Here is a 23052-nt window from a genome sequence, read left to right on the forward strand (position 1 = left end):
GTTTTTACTTCCAATCAGTCCGTCACGATGCAGATCTCAAAATGGAAACTTAGGTATGCAATATCATAACTCCCTTTATTTTCCTAATGCCATTGCATTTTTAACAGTTAGCTGCCTTCCTGCAAGGTGGCAGAAATGTAATCTCATTTAATTCAGAGACCCTGTTTTGCATGGAGTTGCAGCTAATTTTCTAGAGTCTTATATAACCAAGCTGTCATGGGTGAGAAGCATTCAGATTTTGGTGTTGTAATCCATGATGGCATCCAATAATATTTCTTAATTTCTGTGCTTTTTAAAATTTTTTTGTCCACTTAGTTTATTGTTGCATTGTTCATCATTTATGCTATTACAGTCTGTTAAACTTTCTGAGTTTCCCTCAGATTCTTAACTTGTGTACAGATGACTCTGCTGGTTCCTGCCACGCTTTGACTCAAAAATCTGTGGAACTGTCTCAAGTCCTTCGTCATTTGAGTGACATTCCAGGGGCACACAAGTCACTGTACTTTCCCATAGGAACCTCTCAGACCCTTCCTAAATGTATTTTACCTAAACACACTATCCAGACATTTTTACTCTGGAGTGTCGAAGCCTCCCTTGAATCTACTCAGGAAGTGAGGGATAAGACTCTATTCTCCAAGTCCACAAACTTCCCAAGAATTTCTGTTGCTATCCAGTCCTAGGGCTTGATGAGATCTCAATTTCCAGGAGTTTACACAATTTCTTCCCCATTAGTTGCAAGTTGGTACCTATGAGTCAGATCAGGCCTAAAGCCATGTTTTATCTGGCCCTCACAGTGCTGTTTCAAAAGTTGAATGAGTGACATTTACAAACGAGAAAACTTCAAGAGAATTCAAAGTTCTTGCTTCTTTTGCAGTCTTCAGCATTTTGGAACCAATAGATCTTTGTTCCCATGTGGCAGTAATTGCCTGGACATAAATGGTGTCTTGTCTTTTAATGGATTGACACCGTCCAGTTATTCATAGTTGCTTCGGTGAAGGTTGATTATACAAATTGGGTCATTCTTGTCATACCCAACTAAAATAGAGTAGAGATGCTGGGATTGGGGAGGAGAAAGTGCTCAGGACACATAACATTGCTCCAAAAATGTAATTCTCTGCAAGCCCAGATGCTGAAACTTCTTGTTGTAATCTGAGACCAGTTACGTCTAACAGCTCTGAAACAACCTGCTGCGACTCTTTAGACTAATTATACCTACTGTCAATTACTCACCAATCAGAGCAGCTCCTCAAGATTTTACTAATACCAATGAACTTTCTTTTAAGACAACATGTAACATTTCTCTTTTTTATAACTGCCCCCCACAACCTTCTCTTTGTCCTTCAGACGTATAGAAGAATACTGGGCCTATGCGTAAGCCCTGAATTGCAATTCTTGCTTTTCATATAAAACGTTAATTGTAGATTTATCTTTACGTTTTTATTTTGACTTTGACACTTCCATTTGTATTGGCCCCCGAGGCTGAGGATATGTGTCATTTGTCATCTGCTGTCACTCTTCTGCTGCTTTTCCCCGCACATCTGGTCTGCTTCACTCATCTACCGTAACTGCTTGACCTGTGTAGGCATTTGTGTTTGTGATTGAATTTTACTCTTTCGTTTAGTTTTAACCAGCAGATTAACTGTTACTCATAAGGTATTTTTCATAGTCTGTTAAGGTATGCTTTTTCATTTGTCCCATAAGTGCCAATTATTTACTTTCATTTTCTCTGCTTTCTGTTATGAAATCTATTTTCTGAGCCAATAATTATTGTATACACTAAAATACTGAATTGAAGGAAAGGTCGGAGGTGGGGGTGAAGGAGGAACTAAAGGGTAAAATGATGGCATAAGATATCAGTAATGTTACAATGTGTTTATTCTTTTTTAGTGATATCAGTTAGACTATATATAATCAGTAAACAGCAATCACACCATTTATTTTAACAGTGAATTTCATAGAAGAAGTTCTTAATCAGCTATTAGGGAATTGCAAAGGCAAAGATTGGTCACAAAAATATCATGAAGTTAGCAGCTGCAGGAAGTAGTTAATTGCTCCCATGTCTGAGGGCCAGACACCGTGGCTCATGCCTGTAATCCCAGCACTTTGGGAGGCTGAGGCAGGTGGATTACTTGAGGTCAGGAGTTCGAGACCAGCCTGGTCATCATGGTGAAACCCCATGTCCATTAAAAAATACAAAAATTAGCCGGTCGTGGGGGCAGGTGCCTGTAATCCAGCTACTCGGGAGGCTGAGGCAGGAGAATTGCTTGAACCCAGGAGGCAGAGGTTGCAGTGAGCCAAAATCACACCACTGCACTCCAGCCTGGGTGATAGAGTGAGACCCTGTCAGAAAGAGAGAGAGAGAGAGAAAGAAGGGGTTTGAATTATTTGGAACTATTCATATTTAGAAGCTTAGAAAAAAGTCCTCGAAAGAAAGAAAGAAGAAGCAAGCAAGCAAGCAAGCAAGAAAGAAAGAGAGAGAGAAAGGGGTTGGAATTGTTTGGAATTATTAATATTTAGAAGCTTAGAAGAAAATCCTTGAACCCAGACCTCTGAGGAGGAGGTGCTGTCTATGAGCTCAGAGGAGGGGGTACTATGGGGCTGGGATGAGACCTCTGAGGTGGGTGCCAGCTCTCTGGTGCTGGTATCTCTGATTGGAGAGTGGCAATTTTGGTTGCAAGTGTTGGAAAACTGCATACTAAATTCAGAAGTTGTCAATGGAACAAACAGATACTTCCTAGTGAAAAAGAAGCCTTGCTGGAGTGATACCAACAATAGCAGAAAGTCAAACAGAGAAAGGAAAAAGCAATGTCTCGTTCTTTCTCTAGCCTTCTAATGTTCTAAGCAACTCTTGCCAGAACCTAACATTGAGCCAGCTGTCAAAAGAGAAATGTGCCTTGCAGACAGCCAGCAAGCAAAAGCAGGGTAGAGAAAGGTGGGCTTGAAGCTGAGAAATAATAACTTAATAACTAATATATTAGCAAATCTTTTGTTCCCACAAACAGCAGCAGAAACAACAAAGCTATACGTGTCATCTGCACACTCCCCATCAACTGCTGAGCAAATAGTTCATTTCCTAGGCCCCTAAAGATCAGATACACTTAAATGAATTAGTTACAGTAAACATGAAACAGTTAAACATACCCTCATTATATATTAAAGATGATAGAAATTTATTTTTCTTTCATGTAATAGTCTCAGATTGAAAATTTCAGTTTTCTGGGGTCAGGGGTTGCCTTGTTCCAAATGATCATCCAGAGATGCAGGTGCCTTTCTCCTTATTGGGCACCATTCTTTGCAGTTGCTTGCTTTCCTGATTAAAGGGGATAATGAGTTAATTTACATTCTAGCTGATGGGAAAGGGAAGTGGAAAGAAATTACAGGCAACAATTTTCTAATAAGAAGTGAAGAAGTTTTTCACATGCCACTTAACTCATATGCTATTGGAGAAAACTGGCACATGACAAGAACTAGCTGAAAGACAAGGCAGCTATGTATTCATGAAGAAGGCAAAAAAGGATTTGATGGATAGCTTGCAGTTTGGTCAGTAAATGCAGACAATAGGCAAGTTAAGAAATCATTTTTAAATTTTCTCCAAAAAGGTTTCATTCATACCTTTCCCTCTGTTCTCCTTCCCTGGACCTAAGGATCAGGGAGAATTTCACTTACACTGAGATAAACTTCTAGTAGACCCTGAATAAAAGTACAGATGCCTTTATGTTTATAGAAGTATCTTTGCTTAAAGGCAGCAAATGATGGCACTTCATCCTAAGTCTTGTTATGACTTCTTCCTATGCACAATTATCTAATGGTTCTCGTAACTTCTAGCAAAAAGAGAAATAGATGCAAATAAGACATTTAGTTTTATGACTATCATGAATCAACTCTTGAGCCCTTTTCTGGCTACCAAAAACACCCCAAACTTCTCTTAACTTTAGCATGACTAGCTGTAGGTTCTCTTTGCAGAGATGTCATTTCCTCATAAACAAAGCCCCAATGAAAGGTTATTTTGCACCCTTATACTGTGAAACACTAAATGAGCTCCTTATCATATTTGTAGACCATTTATTCCACATATTTCAGCTGTTCCCTAAAGATCATGAGGCTGTCTAATTTTAATCAGTTAATATTGCAGACAGAGCGATCTCAAACTCACATCAACTTTGTAGGAGATAAGAATCACAGGCCAATAACACAGACATGCAAAACATATGACTTTTATAGAACCCCTTTTTTCTGTTCTGAGTTTCTATCTTCTTACCATTGTATCCTCAGGATGTAACCAATGCCTAATACAACATAGGTGTTCTATAACTATTTGTTAAACTAATGAATGCTAAGATTAAAACTAATCTAAATAAGGCAGCTACAAGTTTTCTATAATAATAATTGGCAAAATATAAAGAAGTAGGGGGGAAATTTAGAGCAATAAGTGTTACAGGAGAAATAAATGACCTCAATGAATCTTCCCTGTGTCTAATAGATCTTTATCTGAAAGCAATTCTGAACTTATTTACTTACTTTTTCTTTGGCCTGGAAGTACTAAATCATTACAGTGAACTTGATATTTTAAAAGATTCCCTCTGTCTTCCCCTAGGGCCCCATATAATTTTTTTGTTTTACATACATAACAGTAATACCAACAAAGAAAAAACTGAAATACTCTAAAGATGTTTGTTGTCATAAAGACATTGTGTTTGCATTTATGAAAACACAGCCACAATTGACTTTATAATAACAGTATTCACATAACTAAATACAGCAGGGACGTCATTAAATGGCTTAAGAGAGAATCAGAGCTGAAAGTCTGCATTTGCCATTTCCCTAAGCAGGAATTAGTGAACCTCCAGTTACAAGATGATAAAGCATTATATGCCAACTCTAGCAAGTTTTCATGACTACAGAGACTGCAGGTTTTCTTCTTTCCTCTAGTATTTAGAAAGGAAGAAGTGAAAAGGGGTAGAAGGAGAAAAAGTATAAGATTTGATACCTTACTTTATTTTTCTTTTGTTTCTTGAATGATTGGGAACTTTATTATTTGTGTTATTGTCTATAATTAAGACACAATAGATGTGAATTTCAGAATATGTAGATATCAGTTTGTAAGAAATCTCTCTCTCCAATTTTTTCATAAATCAACTTTATTTATCTTTAGAAGCCCCATTTAACCAGGTACAGAAATGTAATCCCAGTCAATTCAGGGCTTTCTTGCCAAATCCCCAGGATGGTGTTTGTACTTGAGGAGAAGACTTAGTAGCAGCAAGCCACTGAGTGCTGGCACTGGAGCATCTCTTCCTTACTGCATCTGTGATGGAAGCATCCAGAGTCCTTCATTCCCCCTGGTCCTCACTTATCATTCTGTGTAAGTTGCTGCTGGGTTGTCTCATTCCCACTGTCATGTCATCTCCTTCCCCTCGAAGCTTACATGCTCATTTGGGAAATAAGAAACCTTAAATAATAACACAAGTAATTGTGTTATTATTTTCACCAAAATGGAGAATACAAGTGAGTGAATCAAGAATCTGCTGTCTTCAAGAGACTTATATGAGAAAAGATGGTGTAGAAGGGTATGCTTTAAGATGTACAATGCCATAGAAATATGTGGCTTTACTGGTACTTTTTCTAATTTACAAACTATTAGTCTATTGGAAAAGGGAAGTCATAAAACTTACAACTATGGTAAGTACTATGGAAATAAGTACAAAGTGCTATGAAAAACAAAGTATTATGAAAAAACATAATAGCAAGGCTTAGATGAGTTTAGGGGAGAAGTAGATATTTTCTTGAGGAAATGACCATTGAACTGAGGTCTGAGGATGAGTAGTGATTAAAAAGTTAATTATATGGAGTGGAGGCTAGTTGTGAAAAAACAAGCTATGAACAGAAAACAGAACATCTTCAAAGGCCTATGAATTAAGGCCAATTTGAGAAATTAAAGAAGTTCAGTGTGGCTTCAGCATAAGAATAAGGATAGAATGGTAGAGGTAGCATTTTTGACAGCGCTTGTAGGCCATGGCAAGGATTTTGGTTTTTTAACCTAACATCAGAGGAAGCAGAATTGTTTTAACCATCTGGTGTATGTGGGGCCATAACACATGATTAGATTTCTTTTGAAAAGATTGCTCTGAAATGTGCAGAACAGATTGGAGGAGGTAAAAACTGTGTTTGAAGAAACAGGGATGGTGATAACATGAGCTAGGTTAATGTTATAATAAAGAGTGGTAGCAGATACTGCTAAGGCCAATCTGATGACTTGGTGTACAAATTACATTTAGGGGTTGAAGGAGAATGTTAGGTCAGAAAGAACTCTCAGTTTACAGGCTTCTAGAACAGAATAGATGGAACTGCCTATCTTTTGATAGGGTCAAGTTTAAGGATTGATACTACATGTTTAGTTCCTATAATACTGGGTTTGAGTTGACTTTGAGATATGCAAGTACAAATGTTGCAAAGATCCTGAACTCATGAGAAAAACTCTCTGATGCCTTGTGATTCACAATTATTAATTGATTGAGGTATGGTAAATGAAACTCGCTAAATGATTCAGTATAACTTTTGCCATGGATATATACATGTTTCTATACTATATCTGTGCAGATCAAAATCAAGTGAAAAATGGAAATGCCACATAGGAAAGGAAAAATGCTTTTGGGGAAAAATTTGGAAAGATTTAACCTTAGTATTCTAATAAACTAAATAATCAGATTTTTTTAACGTCCTTCTGATATTCATGCAGACAATGTAGTTTTAAGGGTGGGGGCATCTACCAGTAATTTATTGTGTGAAAAAATAAAAATCTATAGGTAAAATAAATAACCCATTGTGAAAAGCATCTGTAATTAAAAAATGAAAACATCTTCATGAAGATACTATCGCAGGATTGCACAAACTTTATGTCAGATGGCAAACTCCTCAAGGAGAAAGTATCTGGTCTAATTTTTCTCTCTCTAATGCCTACAATGGCATCTAATACACATAGACACAAGATTTCTTGATAATTCCTGGAATGTATACATGCAGCAGCACTGTACAGGAGTATATAAATTATGTTATGTCCACTAATAATTTTGTATAAAGTTTTTCTTTTGCTAGGCGAGCTTTTCCTCTCCAAAGAAGGATTTCTGAGGAGACAGAACTGGAACTTTCTGTCCTCCCAATACCTGTTGCCAGGCAACAGGCATCTGGCAGTTCTTCTGGTAATTTTCAGCAGCTAGCCCTTCTGGTAATTTTCAGCAGCTAGCTCTTCAATTGCTTAAACCAAACAATGAACACTTCAGGAAAGCATCTAAACCCACATGTTATCTTGGGGGCCATGAAGTTTTACACCTAGAAGAAATATTTAACTTACATAATAAGATTTTCGAAGTCACACTTCAAACTTTCATCAAAATGAAATGTAATTATTATTCAATCATGAGTTCATTAATAAAATATTAAAGAAAGAGAAAAATATTTTCATAGAATTAAAAATTAAGAAGTACATAATAAAATGTCCTTTTGACTCATAATTTCAATTGTTGAAAAATTACAAATCATTATCATATATTATTTTTTGTTAAAATCCAATTTTGTGGTCTATTCTCATTTATTTTATACAAAAGCAGTTTTATATGTAATAACATAGATATTTAAATATCATAAATAGTATTTACTAAAAATAGCAGACCCCGAACTTCCGTTTATTACTAAAATGGAGCAAGAGGGGTCATATTTGTCCTCCCAGTTGAAAGAGTTTAAAAACTAGACAAAACAAATGAAATGATAATTTTCTAGACACTGGACGTTAAACAATGATGGAAAATAATTACTGAGAGAGAGGAAACAAATGGTGTGAGCCCTGCAGTTACTTCCTGGAGTGAGTTTCTATAACAGAGCAGGGAGAAGAACTCAGACAAAGTCTATTGGTCTTTCTGAGTTGGGGAAATAGAGCTGAGAGTTAGGAAAAACCAAGGAGTTTAGTGTAGTGGAGAGAAGAAAGCTTTACCTCCAGAAAATCGCGGAAAGTCCCCCTTGAATATTCAGCTGAGGGCTGATCAAAGACGTCTTTGAATAAATTACCTGAAGCTGGAGAAAGAACCACTCAAAAAACTTAGAGGGAACAGTCCCTGGATCTTTCGTAGGGCTGGGAATAGCATCTGTACCCACTAGCCATAGTTGAGGAGGGGCAAAGGGTGGACTATAATTTATGGGTACTGGTTAATCAGAAGGATATTGACCCAATGGTGAATCAAAATTACCTGTAAACTTAATGCTCCTCTGGTAATGCCTAAAAATCCTTAAATGCAGTCTAAATGGATGAAAATATTTAACAGTAGCTTCACCATTTCCAGAATAAGCCTACTTACAGTAATACAAAAATATTTAACGTACAGCAAGATACATTACAGTGTCTGGCAACCAATCAAAAATTACAAAACTCACAAATAAATGAGAAAATTGTATTTATGATTAGGAGAAAAAATTATTAAATGAAAATCAGCACAGTATGATAGAATTAGTAAAGAATAACATTAAAGCAGTTATTATAACTATTTTATATATTGAAGGATCTAGAGGAAAGGTTAAAATGTTGAGTAGAGACATGGAAAATATCTTAAAAATTAAAATCAAACTTCTAGATATAAAAACCATAATGCCTAAGATGAAAACTACAGTGTATGTCATTAATGGCAGAACAGACATTGCAGAAAAAAATACGAACTTGAAGAGATAGAATGAACAGAGCATCAGTGAAATCTGGGGCAATTTCAAGCAGATGAACATTCTTCTTAAAATGTGTGTGAATCAGAATTGGACACATTTTGGAAAGTAGTGTGAAGGACATGGAGACCAAAAGGAGAGGACACAGAGGAATATAAAAAAATTAGAAGAAATAATGGCCATTTTGCCCCCAAATTTGATGAAAACTATAAACTCACAGGTTCAAGAAGTGGAAAACCAAACTAAAAAGCAGGCATAGAATATGAAGAAAACTACATCCAGGCACATCATAATCATATTGCTCAAAGTGAATAAAATATAAGTGGGGCAAATAGAAAACAGAAAGATGGTAGTCTTTAACCTTACCTTATCAGTAATCACATTCAAAGGAAGAGATTCACATATTGGAAAAAACAGCAAGATCCAACTACATGCTGCTCACAAAACATACATTTTAAGTGCAAAGACACAAATAGATTAGAAATAAAATGATGGGAAAAGGTATACCATGCTGACACTAACCAAAAAGAATCTATAATGGTTGTGTTAAAATCAGACACAGTGGATTTCAAAGCAAAAAATGTTAGCAGATATATAAAGCACAACTTTATAATGATAAAGGGATATATTCACCAAGAAAACATATTAATATTAAAAGTTTGTATGCCTAAAACCAGAGCATCACATGAAACAAAAATGGAGAGAACTGTAAGGAAAATAGACAAATCCTAAATATCCAACAGAATAAGTAGACAAAAATGTCAGTAAGGACACTGAAGACATGAACAGCATAGCAACCAAATTGTCTAGTTGACATTTAAAAGCCCTTCACTTGACAACAGCAGAATGTACATTCTTTTCAAGGGCATGAACATTTACCAATATAGACCATATCTGAACCATAAAACAAGTCTCAAAAATTTGAGTGGATTCACGCCATGCAATGTCTGTTCTCTTATCACCATGAAATTAAATTTAAAATTAACGAGAGAAAGATATATGAAAAAAATCCCCAAATATTTGAAAACTGAATAGTATACTTTTAAATAACCCATAGGCCAAATAATAAGTCAAAAGGTAAATTTAAAATTTAAAGGTACTTTAACTTTAAATTATGTTATGTTCAATAATTTTGTATAAAGTTATTCTTTATATAAGAAAAACTGAATAAAATACAAATACAAACAAAAAATTGTGGGGTGCCGCTAAGAAGTACTTAGAAGGTAAATGAATAAATAAGCTGTAAACTATTCATAATTTGAAATATGACTCAGAAATAACTAGGAATGGACTTTTGAAAGGTATAACATATGGAAATATTAAAATAATTATGCTGAATAAAACAAGCCAGACAAAAATGAGTATATGTTCTATTATTCCATCACATAAATTTCTAAAAATCCAAATTATCTATAGTAATATAAAGCAGATCATCGTTGGTTTTCATGTGACAAGGGGTAAGGGGCAGGAATGGGCAGAAAGCAGAATTACATAGCAGAATCGGACACACTTGGGGAGGTAGTGTAAAAACACCTTTATTATTATTACCTTGATTAAGTTGATGGTTTCTTATATGCACATGTATGTCAAAATGTCAGTTTGTCTATTTTGAATATTTGCAATTTATTGTATATCAAATATATATTTAACACACCTGTTAAAAATAAATAATGGCAATAAGTGGTGACGGTAATGAAATAAAATAGCATGGCATATTTCTACATAAATCCTGAGAGAGGAGACGCTGCACAAGACTTCCAGTTGTAAAAATCTCACCCTAGTAAACCTCCCTCTCCTGGTGGAGTGAAGAAATGTTCCTGAGGAAACAAGTTAGCAATTCAAATATAGGTTGGTTTGCCACTGATGCATTATACATTCTGTTCCTCAAAGCTTACAGAAAATCTTCCAGCTATCATGTAGTTTCTATTTTTACTGAGCTTAGCATTTTCCCATTTGTAATGTTGTACTTTAATATCTGAAGATGTGATTATCTTGTTAATTAAAACAATGAATACTGAAATAGGCTTGATACGATGAGTCTTTAAAATGCATTTATACAAAACTCAGTAAGCTAAGTAAGTAGATATAGATATTTTGTCTCTAATTAGGTGGTGGCAGATATCAACCATTGTGAAGCTTGTAAATGATTCCTGGATTTTAAGGGCTACTAGAATAGTTTACTGACATCAGCTGCCAAGCTTATGTTGGTCAGTGCTGTATACCCAGAGCTTAGCACAGCATCTGTCACTAAGTGAAGGCTCAGCAAATGCTTTTTGAATAGCTGAATGCATCACAAGTGGGATTGCAGAGTTTGGAGTAGAAATATCGTTCGCATTGATAGGAAAAACAACAGCAGCGGCAGCAACAACAACAAAACACCTTCTATACCTATGGTACAAAAATTTACATAAGATCAAGTAATTTAATTTGTTTTTCCAAGGATGGAAAGATGTCTCAGGGTCACATGTTGATGCTAGACCTCATACTTCAGATGGTTAATAGGGTGGCCTGTCACTGATATTTTCTGGAGGAGTTTCTCTTAGTGAAATAGTTGATCCAAAGGTGGTAGCATCAGTGAGTTGTTAAGAATAGTCTCGATGATTTCCCCTCACATTAAAGTTGAACTCCAGTGACTTTATTATGTTCTACCTACAAGGCTTTATAGGTCGTGGTTGTGGATATCTACCAACCTCAATTCTCACCATCGGTTTCACTTTCCCTGCTATTATTTATCACACCTGCCTTCTTATCACTCACAGAATGGGACTTCTGCAATTCTTTTTTTTTTTTTGAGACGGAGTCTCGCTCTGCGCTCAGGCTGGAGTGCAATGGCGAGATCCTGGCTCACTGCAAGCTCCGCCTTCGGGGTTCAGCCATTCTCCTGCCTCAGCAGTAGCTGGGACTACAGGCGCCTGCCACTACGCCCGGCTAATGTTTTGTATTTTTAGTACAGACAGGGTTTCACCATGTTAGCCAGGATGGTCTCGATCTCCTGACCTCCTGATCCGCCCGCCTCGGCCTCCTAAAGTGCTGGGATTACAGGCGTGAGCCACCGCGCCCGGCCTGCAATTCTTAATTGCCTTAATTGGAATATTCTTTTTGGTATTTTGTGAGATTCTTTGATTTTATCCCAAATTGAATTTAAGATTTAAAATACATATATATATATACACACACACGCACACACATAGATTGTTCAGTTTAGCTTTCACTTTCTGTAACTTTAAAACTAAATTTAGGGAAAGCCACCATACCTTGGAATCTGTGACAACTTGAAATATACCTGGACTTTTTTTTTTTCAGCTATTTATGTTGACATGAATGCCAACCAACTTAGCCATTATCTGTTCTACCTTAGACATAAAAGATATTAAGACCAGGATAAAAGTTTTTTATGTGATAGTGTAGTGTGGGCATAGTTGAGTTTCATTTTATGGGGTTCATTTTATGAACTAATTAGCATGTAACTTAAAATGTCACCCACGTACTTTAACATTCTCTTAATTTTGATTTTACCATTGCACATAAATAGTATCTTCTTGATTCAGTTGTTTCATCTTTTGGTTTTGATAAAAATCTTGTCTATATTTTGTGAAAATATAAATAAGCCTCTATTTTGGTGGTAACATGTAGACTGAGATGTTCACAAGCTTTAAAAATATCTATTAAATATTAAAATATATAAATACTTATATTTATGTATAAATGTAGATATATTTAAATATTTATATATATTTCTCTTTATAATTATTTATCTTCCCCCATATCCTTCTTCTTGTCCTTTCTTTTTCTTTTTTATTCCTCATCTTCATCTTCTTTTCCTTCTTCTTTCCCTCCTCCATAAAAATTTCTTAATATCTTTTACCCACTATAGTTTAAACCTTGGTAATTGATTTTCACCGAAATAGAAGGTTTCTCTACCCTCATTCCAAAAGATAAAAATTTAAAAGTTGCATCTCTATTTGTAGATATGAACTTTATTCTGTCCTATGAAAGAAAACCACAACTATACTTCATTCAGTAATGGGAATGGCCACTGGAAAACTAAAACAAAAAATACTAAAAACTAAAACTAAAAAAACTAAAGCTGGTAAAATATCTTTAATCCAATAAAAGCTAGAGTATATCATGGCTGTTCTCATTCAAAGAAACAGTATTTACTAGAGCCTCTGAAAGAAGCAAATTAAAAAGTCTGTATTATTACAGGCAGAAAGTATTGTAAAAATCTTATCTATAGTTTATTTCCACAAACTCTTCATAGCAGGTACTCCCTTATCTTTCTCCACATTTTTCTCTTTAAAATGTCTTAGAAATACTCCTTCATTCTACCTTATGCCTGTTAAATCATTGAATTCAATGGGGGAAGAAGAGTTTTACCTTCCCTGGTTAGAGCTTTACTTTCCACAACCACTCAATAAAAGCCCAGGTCCTGTGGCTGCCAGAGGAACGAGGGCCGCTTCCTCCTTAGAAAACATATCTTAATGTGTTTGTCCCCATCTCTGTCTTATGTGTCTTTAATGCTGCTCTACATTCCATCTCTGCTCCATTATCTGCAATCTTGGCCCTCTTTTCCATATACATTTTCAATTGTATAAGATTCACTCACATTTAGAATAGAATAAGCCAGACATTTATATACATTACAAAATGATCTTAAGGCCAGGACAATGAAGAGTGGAAATGAAGAAATCGCTGATGATTGGCATAAAGGGAACTGAGAGGGGTGTTTATATGGGTTGGCTGTGTCCCCACCCAAATCTCATCTTGAATTATAGCTCCCATAATTCTCACATGTTGTGGGAGGGACCCAGTGGGAGATAATTGAATCGTGGGGGTGGGTTACCTCATACTGTTCTCATGGTAGTGAATATGTCTCATGAGATCTGATGGTTTTATAAGGGGTTTTCCCTTTCACTTGGCTCTCATTCTCTTTTGTCTGCCACCATGTAAGACATGCCTTTTGCCTTCCGCCATGACTGTGAGGCCTCCCCAGCCGTGTGGCACTGTGATTCCATTAAACCTCTTTTTCTTAATAAATTACCCAGTCTCGGGTATGTCTTTACAGTGGCATGAAAACTGACTAATGTAGGTGTGTGTATGGTGGCACTCCTACCACGGGACATGAAAGAAAGCTTTCCAACGGCCTGCTCTACCTGCTCTTAGGAACAGCTTAGCAATCTCCTGAATAAATAATTGCCTTCAAATCTTTACTAACAAAGTTCTCACAGGGTAGATATGGAAAGTGAAAAAGTGAAAAAGGTACACCTCCAGCAGTTGCATTATTGTGAAATTATTAATATAGTACAAAAGTCCATTACTTAAAATGTCAGTTTCAAGCAAGAGCAGTGACATGGAGATAGTTTGGGAATTAGCTGACATCACAGATCTTCAGTTGTTTTCAAGTTTCTAAAGATGGTTTGCATAGCAAATTGGTATAAAATCTACATATTTGCTTTGACTCACTTCCTCTGTCTTATATTTCATTCGTATATATTTGAACTTTTAAAGGTTGTTCTGACCTGCACTATTTCACAACCTACTCATCTGACAAAGGGCTAATATCCAGAATCTACAATGAACTCCAACAAATTTACAAGAAAAAAACAAACAACCCCATCAAAAAGTGGGCGAAGGACATGAACAGACACTTCTCAAAAGAAGACATTTATGCAGCCAAAAGACACATGAAAAAATGCTCACCATCACTGGCCATCAGAGAAATGCAAATCAAAACCACAATGAGATACCATCTCACACCAGTTAGAATGGCAATCATTAAAAAGTCAGGAAACAACAGGTGCTGGAGAGGATGTGGAGAAACAGGAACACTTTTACACTGTTGGTGGGACTGTAAACTAGTTCAACCCTTGTGGAAGTCAGTGTGGCGATTCCTCAGGGATCTAGAACTAGAAATTCCATTTGACCCAGCCATCCCATTACTGGGTATATACCCAAAGGACTATAAATCATGCTGCTATAAACACACATGCACACATATGTTTATTGTGGCATTATTCACAATAGCAAAGACTTGGAACCAACCCAAATGTCCAACAATGATAGACTGGATTAAGAAAATGTGGCACATATACACCATGGAATACTATGCAGCCATAAAAAATGATGAGTTCATGTCCTTTGTAGGGACATGGATGAAATTGGAAATCATCATTCTCAGTAAACTATTGCAAGAACAAAAAACCAAACACCACCTATTCTCACTCATAGGTGGGAATTGAACAATGAGAACACATGGACACAGGAAGGGGAACATCACACTTCGGGGACTGTTGTGGGGTGTGGAGAGGGGGGAGGGATAGCACTGGGAGATATACCTAATGCTAGATGATGAGTTAGTGGGTGCAGCGCACCAGCATGGTACATGTATACATATGTAACTTACCTGCACATTGCACACATGTACCATAATACCTAAAGTATAATAATAATAATAAAAAAAAAGATTAAGAATTGACAGTGTTTGGGAAGTGGATTCTATGTCACCCAAGACAAAACACCCTAAGATTGCCATTACAAATAAGTGATGTTTGTATTAGCATAAACAGTGAACTACCAAATTTATTTGTATTTCTTCTTAGGATAACATCTAAATAATTTCTTATAAACAAAATAATTGGATTAATGTGGAAAGAAAATAAAGTAAAAGGTTCTGAAAACTCATCCTGCTTCAACTTCTTTGGTCTTTTTTCCCAGTCATGGGAAAACCAGAAGCTAAAGTCATTATTTGGGTAGCTAAGTAAAGGCTTATAGCATTGAAAAGTGAGAGAAAAACAGGTGAAGGGGGACAGTTTCTCTCAGTTATGTCAGCAAGACTAGTTAGTAAGGAACATTATTCACATACAAGGCAAGAATTAGAGCTATGGCTAATAAAATACAAAGCACTTGCACATCTTTTGGGAGAGAGCTATTATTTTATTTTTTATTATACTTTAAGTTCTGGGGTACATGTGCAGAATGTGCAGTTTTGTTACATAGGAATACACGTGCCATGGTGGTTTGCATCCATCAACCCATTACCTACACTAGGTATTTATCCTAATGCTATCCTTCCTCTAGCCCTCCCAACCCCCAACAGGCCCCAGTGTGTGATGGTCTCCTCCCTGTGTCCATGTGTTCTCATTGTTTAAAAGCAAGAATCCCATCTTTAGCATTTTAATTAAGCACAAAATGGTTATGGTTAAACACACACATTTAAAATGTCCATTTTCCACAAGTGGTCTTAATGATGGAGGTGCTCTTTACAATGGGTATGCCTGTCAGGTTAAAAAAATTTCTGTTATAAAATAATAAGAAAGGTAGAAAGGAAAATCCTGGGCATCATTTAAACAATTTTTGTGGCATTTTTTTAGGAGAAAGAACTGAGGCCCAAAAAACAGTAGTTCACACATTCATTTAATGTCAAATGCCGCATTCGAATCCAAGGCTGAATTTCAAGCCAACGATTTTTAGCTTTTCCCACTTTGACTACAGAACCAGAATCATTCAGCAAGCTCAAGGTAACGAGCAGTGGGAAGCCCTGGTAGAGAGCTGTTTTGATTAGAAATACTGATTGCTGCCCCTGGTTGAATTGTGAAGTACTCTACATGCATTTCACATAGGCACAAGCTAATCAGCACAAATTGCAAATGCCACAATCTCAGGTGATAGAGACACAGCTGTACCTTGGGGAGGAGGGGAGTGATACCAGAATTATCTTTCTACTGAAAATCAGCCACATGGGCTTTTTGCTGGTTTTGTGAAATAGCACAGAGGAAAATTTTCCACTTAAACCATAGTTGCATGAGTAAAAGTGGAAGAAGAATTGTTTCATAAAGAAGAAGAGACACTGGAATTTTGTGGTCTTCAAGACAACGGTCAAATGGAGTCTATTCAGAATCAGAGCTGGTGTGAGGTGGATTCTTAGCAGACAATGCATGTACCAATTCACTGCTACATTAAGCACATCCCAGAAATCATTTCCATTCACAGAATCCTGTAGAAAGTGCTCTACCACCTGCCCTGAGCCAGACTTGCAACCTCCAGCTAGTTCCAATAATGGTATGTCGGACCCTAAGGACTGAAGATATTGTTAGGGACAACATTTCTTATGTGTCACTGGATTCCTTATCTTCAGTCTTTCCCCATATCCCAATTCAAATTATTCTCCTCATTGCTCCAGATTGGACCTGCTAATGGAAAAAAATGTTTATATCCTTTAGGTGTTTACAAATACTTTAATAATGCCTTGTCAATCACAGGATAACATCAAGACCCTCAGTAATCGATAACTTTCCTAAATCTTACTTTTCTGCCGTATTTCCTATATGCAACACTTGCCTCCAGGCCTTTGCAAATGCTGTCCCCATTTTTTAAACTGTACCTTTATCTTCTTTAAGCTCTACAAAAATCTACGCTGTCTTAAAATATTGACTCAAGCATTTTTTTCTATGTGCAACTTTCTCATTCTCCATTAGACTGGCTTGTTTTTTTGATTAAGCTCTACAGGTGCAATGCCAAAGGTACACAGACTTGCAAAGGCTCATCGAAAGTTTAGTGGAACGTGGTTACATTTTTAACATGTTTGATATGATTTCAATTGGGGCTTCCAACAAAGGAGAGTACTTATGGCCTACTGAAGTTTTGCTAAAGTCAGTGCTAGGTGGAGCCCTTCCTCATATTCTCACAGTGATTTAGAAATACCTTTATTAGAGCTCTTATTATATCGTCTTGTTGTTTTAAACATTTGCACAACTATCTCTGAACTGCTCTGTTACATTTTTATAGAGAGATTATATTCCTAGTCCCTGGCTCATTATATGTAATATTTTGGCTGATATTTGTACGTTGTGTTGAATTTTAAGAACATTACATTTGCCCTCTGAGCACCGAAGTGCTCCACATGATAGTCACAAAAGGAAACCTGGACCTGCCAAGAGCAACGAGTAGCAAACAGACCTTCAGTCCTCCAGCCTCTCAACAGCGGTGCGTGGGTGGCAGTAGGAAGAAGTTCAAGAAGCACACGTCTTCCTGTGCTTTTTGAGAGGGAAAGTTCTCAGAGGAGATCAGGCCAATGGCTCTGCTGTTGCGTCAGTGGGAGAAGTGTTAAGTCTTATACAGGTGTTTTTGATGTTCGGTAATGGTAGATGCTTATGCTCAATACCAAATGTCCACACTTCCAACAGAATGGGAGAAAATTTTTGCAATCTATCCATCTGACAAAGAGCTAATATCCAGAATCTACAAAGAACTTAAATTCAAAAGAAAAAAACAAACAACCCCATCAAAAAATGGACGTAGGATATGAACAGACACTTCTCAAAAGAAGACATTGATGCAGCCAACAAACATATGAAAAAAGGCTCATCATCACTGGTCATTAGAGAATTGCACATCAAAACCACAATGAGATACCATCTCACACCAGTTAGAATGGCGATCATTAAAAAGTCAGGAAACAACACATGCTGGAGAGGATGTGGAGAAATAGGGACGCTTTTACACTGTTGGTGGGAGTGTAAATTAGTTCAACCATTGTGGAAGACAGCATGGCAATTCCTCAAAGATCTAGAACCAGAAATACCATTTGACCCAGCAATCCCATTACTGGGTATATACCCAAAGGATTATAAATCATTCTACTATAAAGACACATACGTATGTGTGTTGATTGCAGCACTGCTCACAATAGCAAAGACTTGGACCCAACCCAAATGCCCATCAATGATAGACTGGATAAAGAAAACGTGGCACATATACACCATGGAATACCATGCAGACATAAAAAGAATGAGTTAATTCCTTTGGAGGGACCTGGATGAAGCTGGAAACCATCATTCTCAGCAAAGTAACACAAGAACAGAAAACCAAACACCACATGTTCTCATTCATAAGTGGGAGTTGAACAATGAGGACACATGGGCACAGGGAGGGGACCATCACACACCAGGGCCTGCCAGGGGGTGGGGGGCTAGGGGAGGGATAGCATTAGGAGAAATACCTAATGTAGATGAGGGGTTGATAGGTGCAGTGAACCGCTATGGCACATGTATACCTATGTAAAAAACCTGCACATTCTGCACATGTATCCCAGAACTTAAAGTATAATAAAAAAGAAAAAGAAAAATGACTGCCTTTTATGTAAACATTTACACTATGCATTTTACAAAGGGGTAAAATTCGTATGTGATATTACACATCTGAAACATTGGCCTGTTGGTGGAATACTGTTCTTTTATGAAATGTTCACCTCAAGTTAGTAAAAGGTCATTCAACTCTCCTGTGACATATAATGCTATTATTAAATATGTCTGCAGCCCTACAAAATTTCTAAGCAAAGCAGGTTGGTAGGAATGAGACTTGTACATTATTCCCAGAATAATCTCTTCATCATTTCTGGACAGAATTTCACCACTAAGTGCACTGCCTCCTGTGTAAGTTGGTGAGAAGACAGCTTGACATTTATAATACTTTTATTTTTTAAGAGATTCTTTACAGCTTGTCAGCTAAGATAAAAATGTGACAAGCCATGACCTTTCTTTGATGCATAAACAGTGCTGCTAGGTGAGTACATGAATTGGGAAAATTCTTGTAGTAAGCTTCCTTTCTACTTCCTTTTCTGTTTATTTTATTTTTGTACACTTGTTTTCAAATGACATTTGCAATGAGAAAAAAAGAAAAAATATACAAACTGCGATAGCTTTAAATAAAATGTGAAATTATTTGATGATAGATTTAACCTTAATTTTGTTTCTTTTTATAGCTCCACGAATTTATTTTTCTTAATACACTGTTTTTGGCAATAATAAAAATTGTATGTATTACTTGCCTTGCTTTAACTTTCTCAGAAAAGTATACATTCAAATCAGTAAAATGAAATAGTAAGATTTTTAGGCTTTGCAAATTATCAAATTCCAGTTATACTTTTTTAGAATTAAGAATGTTATTCCTTGGGAACTTTTCCACTAAATATAAAATCTTACATAAAATGTACACTTAGGTACTTGTGTATCCAAATATGTCCTCATGCTCAGAAGACCCCTACAGTTTACAGAAAGATTTTTTCCATAAGTTTGTAACTTAGTTGGTAATTTGTTCATTAGCGAAATATTAAGCCAAATGATTGGTTCCAAGACAACCACACAATCCCAATTAACCTGTAATTCATTTTACGAAACAATATGTAATACATTTAACTTTATCATCATGAAGAACGCAGGAATTCTCTTTCCTTCTTGGCTGCTGTTATGACACTGTCTTCACCACATTTCCACAGTTCTATACTGCTACTTAGCTACAAATAAACGACTCGTGTGAGTTCCATACCTACATTCTTATTTTTTTCTGGATATTTTTAGTTGTTTCCTAAACAACCTAAACACATATTCAAAATGAAATCTTTCCCACCCCACCCCCGCATTGTGTCACCTTCTATCAAGTTCCTAGAGCCAAAACCTAGTCACTGCTCTCTCACACTTCCTGCACACAATCAGTCACGTGGTTCTATGTACTATCCCTCCTTAAAAATCTCTCAAGGCCATCTGCTTTTTTATATCTGCACTTCTACTGGTTAAATTCAGGTCATATTATGACAATTTTAATATCCTTATGATTGCCCAGCCTTTAGAGTCCCCTCTCTGTAATCTTTCTCTCACACCATTAACAGATATCATTGTGCTTAAAGTTATGACAATAGTTTGAAAGGACAAAATAGGACCTTTGTAGGTTTAATAATTTTTCTCTATGTAGAACAATGATTTTACTTGATTTGTAGTTCAACAACCACTTTGAAACCTCTAGAATACTCCAAATATGGGTTTCCAAAAAATAAGACAGAATTTATCCCATACTTTATTTCTTAACCAAAAAATGTGTGCAATGAACAAAATCACTCACATTTCATTTAAAAATAATTACTCGCTATGATGATTCTAAATGGAAATCACAGTTGTATTTTGGCACCAAGCTGCTAACACATTTTTATTGTACAACATGGTGCCTATACTTAATAACAATGTATTGTATACTCAAAAATTGCTAAAAGACTAGATTTTAGGTATTCTCACCATAAAAAAATAAGTATGTGGGACAATACATATGCTACATAGGTTGATCTAGTCATTCCACAACGGGTACGTATTTTAAAACATCATGTACATTATAAATAGATATCGTTTTACTTGTCAATTTAAATAAATAAAATATAAAATATAGCAATAATTGTTTCAAGAAAAACAACAAATGGATGCTCAAGTTTGATGAAAAACAGGATCTTACATAGTATCAAAATATTTCCCATATGATGCTTATTACTTACAAAGGTTAATACAATGACTACAGTAAAGTTACCGCCTAAACTAAGTGATCACAGTTAACATCACCTGTAATAGGACCAATAATGTCAGGTGTTATCTGATACCATGCACTAAGAAGAAGACAGTATCACTTTTGTGGTATCCCTGAAAAAATTATGCATAACATAAGTCTGAAAATGTATAAACATCAGAAAGACACATCCTATAAAACATCTGGCCTATACTCTTAAAATACGACAAGTTCATGAATTAAGAGGGACTGAGGAATATTCTAAATGAAAAGAGACTAAAAAGATATAGCAATGAAATGCAGTATGCAATCCTTGATAAACAAAAACAAAACAAAACAAAATAGTAAGAATTGTACAACAATGGTATATGAAACATTAGTTAGGCAATTGGCAAAAATGCAAAAAGGTCTGAAGATTAGACATCATATTAAGGTTAACTGCATTATTTAAACTATTGTACTGTGGTTTGTAAGAGAAAATCTATGGTTTTAGGAAATGCGCCCTGATGTGTTCAAAAGAAAATGAATGTAATGTCTAAATGTTTTTTATTTCACCACTTTTTAAACTATCTTAAATGAAATGTTGAAGCCAAAGTAAGTATTTATGTGCCACTTCTAAAAGGCTGTGTGTTCCATTTACTATTTTTTATTATACTTTCCTAAAAGCATCTCTAAATTTCTAAAAATTGATTACTGAAACTAATTTTATACCCAAATGACAATATCCACATTGACAACTAGATTGTTTGTGAATATTAGACTAAATGGTAAAAAACTCCACATCTTATATTACATGACCCAGCATGTATTTTTGATATTTCAAAATATAATTGAAGTATTTTTAAAAGGGGAGTCTTAAAAAATATATACATTTCTAAATTTCTGTTATAGTAAATCTTGTCCAATTTTTTTATTTTCTACTTATATCATGAATAAGAAACAGGCTTATAAATATCATTATGGTGGATTAGTTTATGAAAATATATTTAATTGGTGTCGTACTTGCAGATGTCTATCTTTAAAGATTGGCTGAGAATACAACTGTCTTTATGATAGAATCTTGTTTTTAGAGAGATAAAAATCTGGTTCTCCATATATTTCCCACTGCTGTTTTCTGCATTTTAAACATTAATTATATTTTTCTATGGATAATTATGTTTCCAATAAAAATATTAATGTCTTAAAAGAAAGGTACATATTAATGACTTATTGGTAAAAAGCTACCATGGGGAAAATAAGTTATCTTCATCCATGACCTCAATTACCATGTATACATTGACGATTTTCTAACTAGAATGTTGAGCTTAATCTTCTCTTCTGAAATTTCATGCACAGTCCTTCACTTCCAACTGCCTCCCAGACAATTTCCTCTAGGTGTCTCATACCTGAACTGAATTTATCACCTGTTTCTTAAGTTATACTTCCTGCAACTTGAATGAATATTCCTTCATTAAGAAAGCTAACCTACACTGGAGATAGAAAGAAAATTCAAAAGCTCTTATAGAATCATTTCCACCCAGAGTTACACACTGCCTCAACTGGACTTAACTGGTACTGATATGGTTTGGCTGTGTTCCCACCCAAATCTCATCTTGAATTGTAACTCCCATAATCCCCACGTCATTGGAGGGACCTGGTGGGAGGTAATTGAATCATGGGGGCAGGTTTTGCCTGTGCTGTTCTTGTGATAGTGAATAAGTCTCAAGAGATCTTATGGTTTTATAAAGGGCAGTTCCCCTGCTATGTTCTCTTGCCTGCTGCCACGTAATATGTGCCTTTGCTCCTCCTTTGCCTTCCTCCATGATTGTGATGCCTCCCCAGCCATGTGGAACTGTGAGTACATTAAACCTCTTTTTCCTTTATAAATTACCCAGTCTTGGTGTGTTTTTATTAGCGGTGTGAGAATGGACTAATACAGTACACTGGTAGCAGGTAGTGGGGCACTGCTGTAAAGATACCCAAAAAGGTGGAAGCAGCCTTGGAATTGGGTAACAGACAGAGCTTGGAACAGTTTGGAATGCTCAGAAGAATACA

The sequence above is a fragment of the Pongo abelii genome, chromosome 10 (genome assembly GCF_028885655.2).
Source record: "Pongo abelii isolate AG06213 chromosome 10, NHGRI_mPonAbe1-v2.0_pri, whole genome shotgun sequence".
Classification (NCBI taxonomy): domain Eukaryota; kingdom Metazoa; phylum Chordata; class Mammalia; order Primates; family Hominidae; genus Pongo; species Pongo abelii.